Genomic DNA, 9,047 nt, shown 5'->3' with positions numbered 1-9,047 from the left:
CACCGCCGCCTCCGCGCGGAGCTGGCCCCGCAGGCGAGCCAGGCGGCAAGGGGCGCGGGCGTCTTCCGGGCCTGGCCCGTTGGGCTGTGAATCCGGGTCTCGCCGGCGGGCCGCGCCGCGCCGCAGCACCTCGCTCGCGCCATACGCACCGCGCGCCTGGGCCCACGAGCGTCCAGGCTCCGCCGCCATCCGCGCTGCCGCTCCAGCACCAGCGCCGGGCCTGGCCGGGAGCCCCAGCCCGCAGCCTAGCGACCGCTGGGGCCCGGGGGACGCGCAATGGAGAGGGCCCCCAGGACGGCTGGGAACGACCGAGGCCTTAGGGGATCCAGCCAGGGGCTGGGGAACCCCGGCAGGGCCCGGGCACAGGCGAGGCAGCCAGGTCCCACGAGGCCCCACGAAGGGCAGCTCCAACCCGAGCTCCCGATCTTCTGTGCAGCCTCCTCAGGGTCTTCCTTCTCCATGTGCCCAGGCCTAGGGCCACGGGAGGACCCTTCCCATCTCACAGTGTTGCCCCAGCACAACCTTCCGCATTCCTGATCCCCCATTCCTGATGGCCCCCACTCCTCCCTCCAGTAGGGAGGACCCATAGCTGACGCTCTGCACAGCGCCCGCCCAGCCGTGTTTAAATGACTCTCAGTTCTCTGTCCACCCACACAGGGGTTTCTGAACTCAGGGCCGGGCATTGAGTGGCCCAAAGCGTCCTGAATGTTGGATGAAGGAGTAAATGGATGATCCGGGGTCAGGGGACGCTTGGGTCCTCTCCCATTTTACAAAGAGGGGCTGAGGGGAGGAGCCAGCCGGCCTCCTGAACCCAAAGTGTCCAGCCAGGCCCCTCGGAGGTCTTCAGGCAGACGCTCCTGGCCTGCCCTGCTCTGCCTTCGATGAGGTGGGGCGCCCCACGCCAGTGCCTTATCGTGTGTAGAGCACGGGCCATCGCAGTGGGCTGTGAGCAGAGGATAGGGGCCCCCACCTAGCGTGTTGTTCTCACTGCGCCCCCAGGGACTAGTTAGGTTTCTGGGTGCTCTGGGCCCTAGGGCCTACCTCGGCAAATTGGGGGGAGGGCCTGGTGTGGAACCAGGCTGGGCTGGGAGGGGAGATGGCAAGACAGCCACTGGCTGTCCCCAAGGTGTCCATCAGCTCTGTGCGGGTGCGAGTGTGGGGGCTGGGGCAGCCCTGCTCTCAAGCTGCTACCGTGGAGAAGCCTGGGTTCCCGTTAGTCATTTGTTCATTCATTCATTCGTTGACTCACTGCAGCCTCTCTCTGCAAGGTATGTGGGGGACGGTGTCTGAGACTGGCACTCTATCAGCCTCTTGGGCTCCCTCCCCATTTCTGCTGAGTCACTTGTCCCCCTGGGACCTCCAGCATCTGGCTCTTCTGGTCCCTAGAGCCTCATTAGCCATACCCTCCCTCGCTAGTAATTAAAATACTACAAAGAGCCCCAGCCCTGCTAGAGATAGGCTGTGTGACCCAGGAGCTCTGCCCCCTGCAAGCCAAGTCCCAGGGGGAACTCTGGCTCAACCAACCTAGCAGATTCCTGCTGAAGGCAGGCCAGGGGGACAGATATCACTGGGGATGGTGTGGGTGAAGAGCCTGCTGGATATCCAGGGAGACTGAGGCTGGGGGTGGTGTTCTTGCTAAACTGACTTTGATAAAACTGGATTTTACAACGAAATGCACAGAAGGTCCTGGGAGAAGCTTCAGGAGCCTGAATACAGTTTGACCAAGCAAAGAATCTTTGTCACCATCTGTGGTAAGAGAGGGAGGCAGAGTGGGTAAGGGGCCCAAAGTCATGCAAGCTGAGAGAGGACATTTAAGAACCCAGAATTGTCCCACTGTGGACACCTTGCCCCTGAACCCCTGCCTTTTGGGCCTTGGAACTGTGCCCTGGCTTCCCACAGCTGTCCTGGAGCAGGTGGCTCTGTAAGGGGCCACCTTATTACCCAGTAATGGCCATGCCTGACCTCAGTAATGAGCTCATTACCTGGTAATGACATTGTTTGCCTGGTCCTGGGGTCAGCAGCCTGGAATGTCTGACCTGGAATGCCCTGACCAGCCTAGACCACGGGCCTCAGCCCCTTGCTTAACCAGCCCTAGATGGGGTCTGTATGTGTCCACATTCCTGCTCCATGAAATGCTTGTTCATGCATGTTCCTGTTGAGTTTTCTTTTACTTTACTTCTCTCTCTCTCTTTCTTTTTCTGTCACCCTGGTAGAGTGCTGGTGACGTCATAGCCCACAGCAACCTCTAACTCCTGGCCTCAAGTGATCCTTTTGCCTCAGCCTCCCAAGTAGCTGGGACTATAGGTGCCTGCCCCCACAGCTGGCTGTTTTTTCTATTTTTAGTAGAGAGAGTCTCCCTCTTGCTCAAGCTGGTCTCAAACTCCTGCATAGAAGCAATCCACCTGCCTCAGCTGCTGGGATTATAGGTGTGACCCACTGCGCCCAGCCTATCCCACTCTTTTATAGCAAGTGGCCTATGGCACTGTTCAATAAACAGAAATTATATACTTGGCTCAGTGCCTGTGGCTCAAGTGGCTAAGGCACCAGCCACATACACCGAAGGTGGCGGGTTTGAATCCAGCCCAGGCCCACCAAACAACAATGACGGCTGCAACCAAAAAATAGCCAGGCATTGTGGCGGGCACCTATGGTCCCAGCTACTTGGGAGACTAAGGCAGGAGACTCGCTGGAGCCCAAGAGTTGGAGGTTGCTGTGAGCTGTGATGCCACAGCACTCTACCCAGGGGGACAGCTTGCGGCTCTGTCTCAAAAAAAAAAAAGTTTTATACTTTAATACAGCTGAATTTATCAATCACTTCCTTTTTTTTTTTTTTGAGTCAGAGTCTCACTGTGTCACCATCAGTAGAGTGCTGTAGTGTCACAGCAAACAGCAACCTCAAACTCTTGGGTTCAAGCAATTCTCTTGCCTCAGCCTCCCGAGTAGCTGGGACTATAGACGCCCGCCACAATGCCCGACTATTTTGTTTTTAATTGTAGTTTTAACAGACCAGGCTGGGTTTGAATCCACCAGCCCTGGTGTATGTGGCTGGCGTCATAACCACAGAGCTACGGGTGAGCCCAGAACCTCTCTCTCTCTTTTTTTTAAATTTTTAAGTATGGGGTGGGGTTGGGTAGGGAGAGCTGTAATAGTGGGATTCTCAGTTGTTTCTTGTATTGTTACTGAATTTTGTGTCTTGCCTAAGTTTTCCTACCCACAAGCAAAAAGATAGCATCCTACATTTCATTTAAAAGTTGAAAGTTTTGCTCTCACAGTTCGTCTCACATCCACATGGAACTGATGTTTGTGTTTGATGTGAGGTTGGGACTTGCATTTGTATTTCCCATTTTCCGTCTGGATGGGGGTGGGGGGTGCTCCCAGCAATGTTTGCTAATTTGCAGTGCTCCTTCTGCTTCTATGCTTGGTTCTGTTTCCGCGCTCTCTGTCTCACCTATCCCTGCAGCACTTTATAGTGTCTTCATTACTGTAGTTCTCTAAACTGTCTGGATACCAGCAGGATAAATCCTCCCATCTTGTTTTTCTTCAGGAGAACCCTTCTATTCTTCTCTCTTTACTTTTCCAGTCGGCTTGTAACTTGACAACACACATCCCGTCTTGAAACTTTGATTGGCATTGTGTTAGATTTGTAGAGTAATTTGGAGACAATCAACTTTATATATTCAATCTTCCAATCCATGAACATACAGAGGGTGCCAAGAAATGTATATACATTGTAAGAAGGAAAAAACTTTTTTAAAATTGTTATCCCAGCACTCTGGGGAGACCATGGCAGGTGGATTGCCTGAACTCAGGAGTTCAACCTGAGTAAGAGGGAGACCTCATCTCTACTAAAAATAGAAAAAAAAAAAAACTAACTGGGTGTTGTCATGGGTGCCTGTATTCCCAGCTACTCAGGAAGCTGAGGCAAGAGGATTGCTTAAGCCCAAGAATTTGAGGTTGCAGTGAGCTATGATGCCACAGCACTCTACCCAGGGTGACAGAGTGAGACTCTGTCTCAAAAATAAATAAAATAAAATAAACTTTAAAAACCTGTCATTATCCCAAATTATATGATTCTCTTTATATGTAAACCTCAAAATAATCTACATACAGTATTTCCAGAAATAATAGAAATAGCTGGCTGTATGACCGTAATATAAAATATGCCAAATTTTATACACTAGTTATAAAACTGATAGAAAATATAATTTTTTAAATATACTATTTACAATCACAACAGAAGCTAAGGTAACTAACACATCTAACAAAAATTCTGTAAAACCTATATTGAAAAATTACCGAACTTGATTGAAAGACATTTAAAAAGATCTAAATAAGACAGATAATACACACAGTGCCAAAAAATGTATACACATTTTTCAAAAGGAAAAAACTGGCTCAGTGCCTGTGGCTCAAGCAGCTAAGGTACCAGCCACATACACCTGAGCTGGAGGGTTCAAATCCAGCCCAGGCCCGCCAAACAACAATGACAGCTACAACCAAAAAACAGCCAGGCATTGTGGGAGGCGGCTGTAGTCCCAGCTACTTGGGAGGTGGAGGCAGGAGAATCTCTTGAGCCCAGGAGTTGGAGGTTGCTGTGAGCTGTGATGCCACAGCACTCTACCCAGGGCGACAGTTTGAGGCTCTGTCTCAAAAAAAAAAAAAAGAAAGAAAGAAAGGAAAAAACTGTATCAAAATTGTAATACTGACATCATCTTTGACTTTTTCAATTACAAGAGATACAAGATACAACATATTAGATAACAAACAATATATACAATATATCTATCTGTATATATTATTATAACTTTTTTTTAACTGTTCCCAGGAGACCTTATGTATTCTGGTTACTCTGGCTGTCTGTAATAGTACACATATTTCTCTCAGGCTTTCTTTTTTTTTGGCCCAGGCTGGGTTTGAACCCACCACCTCTGGCATATGGGGCCAGCGCCTTACTCCTTTGAGCCACAGGTGCCGCCCCAAGTATTACAATTTTAATAAAGTTTTTCCCTTCTTACAATGTGTATACATTTCTTGGCACCCTCTGTATGTTCATGGATTGGAAGATTGAATATATTAATTAAAGTTGATTGTCTCCAAATTACAAATTTAACACAATGTCAACCAAAGTTTCAAGAAGGGGTGTGTGTTGTCAAGTTACAAGCTGATTCCAAATGGAAAAGTAAAGAGAGAAGAATAGACGGGTTCTCCCAAAGAAAAACAGGATGAGAGGATTTATCTTGCTGGTATCCAGACAGTTTAGAGAACTAGAGTAATGAAGACACTATGAAGTGCTCCAGGGCTCTTCCAGAGACAGAGAGCGCAGAAACAGAGCCACCACACCTGGCCTAATGATAGGTTTTGTTTTTTTTGAGACAGAGTCTCCCTAGGTAGAGTGCCATGGCATCATAGGTCACAGCAACCTTAAACTCTTGGGCTTAAGCGATTCTCTTGCCTCAGCCTCCTGAGTAGCTGGGACAACAGGCACCCACTACAACGCTCAGCTATTTTTTGGTTGCAGTTGTCGTTGTTTAGCAGGCCCAGACCAGGCTTGAACCCTCCAGCCTCTGTGTGTGTGGCTGGGAGCCCTACTCACTGAGCAATGGGTACTGAGCCAGACAGGTTTTTTTAAAAAAATTGTTTGGCCTTTATTGATTTTGTTTTATTATTATTACTTTTTGCAGACAGGATCTTGCTCTATCTCTCAGGCTAGAGTGCAGTAACACAATCGATCACAGCTCACTGCAGCCTTGAACTCCTGGCCTCAAGCAATCCTCCTGCCTTGGCCTTCCAAAGTGCTAGGATTAAAGGCACAAGCCATCACATCCAGCCAAAAATTTTCGTTTTTCAGAAGATTCTCTTGGGTTTTACCAGGTTGTAATCATATCAACAAGTATGCCCACATTTTCTGTATTTGTACCTGATTTCTTTTTCTTAGTTTTATTGGCAAATACTTAAAGAACAATTTTTTTTCTTTAAGAGAATCTCACCCGGCTAGCTTGCAGTGGTATCATCACAGCTTACTGCAGCCTCCGTCTCCTGCCCTCAAGAGATCCTCCCACCTCATCCTCTCAAGTAGCTGGGACTACAGGTGCACTGCAGCTGATTTTTCTTATTTTTTGTAGAGAGGAAGTCTAGCTGTATTGCCCAAGCTTGTCTCAAATTTCTGGCCTTAAGAAATCCTCCCATCTTGGCCTTCCACAGTACTGGGATTATAGGCATGAGTCACTGCATTTGGCCTTACTACGCTTTTTAAAATTAGAACTAGATATTACACTTATTAAAAACCTATCAAGTCTTTCTCACTTGGACTCTTCATACGAAGAACTATCTTAATGTATTTCCTTTGCATTTCCAGAGTCAGCACTACTTATAGTATACTATTATTGGATAGTATTGCTGAATTCTATTTTCTGATATTTTTGTTTCACATAGTGAGCGTTGATGTTAATAAAATAAGAAAGCATTCATATTTGTGAGATTGCCTTATGTTTTTCTTTTCTAAACTCTTCTTAATTTTAATATCAGTAATATGATGCCTTCTAAAATGCAATTTGAAAATATTCTTTTTTTAACTACCTGCCACAGTTAATAGCAGAATACGATGTTCCCTAAAGTTTTGAGAGAATGTATCCATCCAACTCTCTAGGTCTGACATTAAACACTCTGGTTCACTTTAATCTTAGCACTCTGGTGGGAGGATCACTTGAGGCTAGGAATTTGAGACCAAACTGAGCAAGAACAAGACTCCATCTTTACCAAAAACAGAAAAAATTAGCCATTGTTATGGCAGTGCCTGTAGAGCCAGCTACCCAGGAGGCTGAGGTAGGAGCCTTGCTTGAGCCCAGAAGTCTGAGGTTGCTGTGAGCTATGATCACACTGTTGTACTCTACCTGGAGTAACAGAGTGAGACTCTGTCTCAAAATAAATCAAAATAAAAAGAATAAAAAAAAGAGAAAAGAAAGGTGAAAGGGGGAGAGACGCAAACTCTTTATAAACTTATTTATAAGCTCCTTGATTTTATTCTCAATTCCTTCCATGTTAAAGGTCAAATTATACTTGCTATTTCTTCTGAAGTTAATTTTGATGATTTTTGTTTGTATTGAAAATAATTCATTTCATTCCAATTTTCAAAAGCATTTGCATGGAATTGCATAGTGTAGTCTAGTGCTTCAAAGTTGTGATTGTCCCCTTCTCATGTCACTAATTTTGCATATCTGTGCACTCATATTTTGCAGTTTATCTATTGGTTTACAAATACATGTTGCATTTGTCAATTTTAGACTTCTAATATATACTCTTGGGCTTATTAATATTTAACTTTGATTTTATAAAATTAAGTTTATTATTTTTTAGGCTTTTTGAGCTAAGTTTGTAACTTTTCTTTTTTTTTTTTTTTGTGGCGACAGAGTCTCACTTTATCGCCCTCAGTAGAGCACCGTGGCATTACACAGCTCACAGCAACCTCCAACTCCTGGGCTTAAGCGATTCTCTTGCCTCAGCTTCAGTTTGTAACTTTTTAATTTTCGTTTATTCATATCTATTTATGTAAATGTTTAAAATAATAACTTCCCTAGGAATATAATGTTTTTGGCAATTTTTCATGGAGATATAATGAACATAATGTAAAACTTGCCCTTTTAAAGTGTACAAGTCAGTGACTTCTAGCATAGTCACCCTGTTGTACAATCATATGACTAATTCCAGCAGGTTTTCATATCCCCAAAGGAATCTCACACCTGTGAGTAGTCACCCCCAATTCCTTCTTTCCTCAGTCTCCTGGCAGCAATCAGTCTATGTTCTGTCTCCAAAGATTAGTCTGTTGTGGATATCTTAAATATTAAAAAAAAATCCAAGAGTACATGTGAAATTTACTAGGTATAGAATATAAATTTCCTAACACAATAACTAAGAAAATGCAGTGAAGACTGTTAACCAGTTTGATGAAAACAATTCAAATTGTATATAAACCCAGCATATTGTACCCCATGATTGCATTAATGTACACAGCTATGATTTAATAAAAGAAAATCATACAACATGTGGCCTGGTTCCTTTCATTTATCATGTTTCTAAGGTTCGTTCAAGTTGTAGCACATATTGACACTTGATTGATTTTTGTGGGAGAATAATATTCCATTGTATGTATGGATCACAATTTGTTGATCTCTTCTGTTTATGGACATTATGGTGTTTCTGCCTTGGGCTGTTGTGAACAGTGTCACTGTGAATGTGCACACACATGTTTATTTATTTAAGCATCATTTTCAGTTCTTTGGGGTAGACACCTAGGAGTAGACTTGCTGGGTCACATGATAATTCTGTTTATCTTTTGGAGGAACTGCCAGGCTGTTTCCCCCCAGTAGCTGCACCATTTTACATTCCCATCAACAGTGCACAAAGGCTCCAACTTCTCCACATCCTTGCAAACACTTGTTACTTCCTGTTTTGTGTGTGTGTGTTGATTAAAGCCATCCTAATGGATGTGTTCATTTGTTGACGTCAAAGCCATCCTAGTGGGTGTGAAGTGGTATCTCACTATGGTTTTCATTTGCATATCCCTAATGACCATCTCTTCATGTCATTATCGGCCATTTGTATATCTTTGAAGAAATGTCTACTCAAGTCCTTCATTTTAATTTTTTTTGTCTTTCTTGACAAAAAAGACAAGTTTGAGTTATAAGTGTTGAGTTATAAGTGTTCTTTATATATTCTGGGCATTAGACTTTTATCACATAAGTGACTTGCAAATATTTTCTCCCATTTTTTAGGTTGTCTTTATTTATTTGGGGGGGGACAGAGTCTTACTTTGTCACCTTGGTACAGTGCCACAGCATCATAGTTCACAGCAACCTCAAACTCCTGGGCTCAAGTGATCCTCTTGCTCAGTTTTTTCTATTTAATAGAGATGGGGGTCTCTCACTTTTACTCAGGTTGGTCTCAACCTCATGCCCTCAAACAATCCTCCTGCAAGACTCCCAGAGTGCTAGGATTACAGGCATTAGCTACCTTGCCTGGACCATTTTCTTTTCTTGTTTTTTTTTTTTTTT

Source organism: Otolemur garnettii, unplaced genomic scaffold (genome assembly GCF_000181295.1).
Source record: "Otolemur garnettii isolate 467f Iridium unplaced genomic scaffold, OtoGar3 scaffold00218, whole genome shotgun sequence".
In the NCBI taxonomy this organism is placed as follows: Eukaryota; Metazoa; Chordata; class Mammalia; order Primates; family Galagidae; genus Otolemur; species Otolemur garnettii.
Note: the sequence above shows the minus strand (reverse complement) of the source record.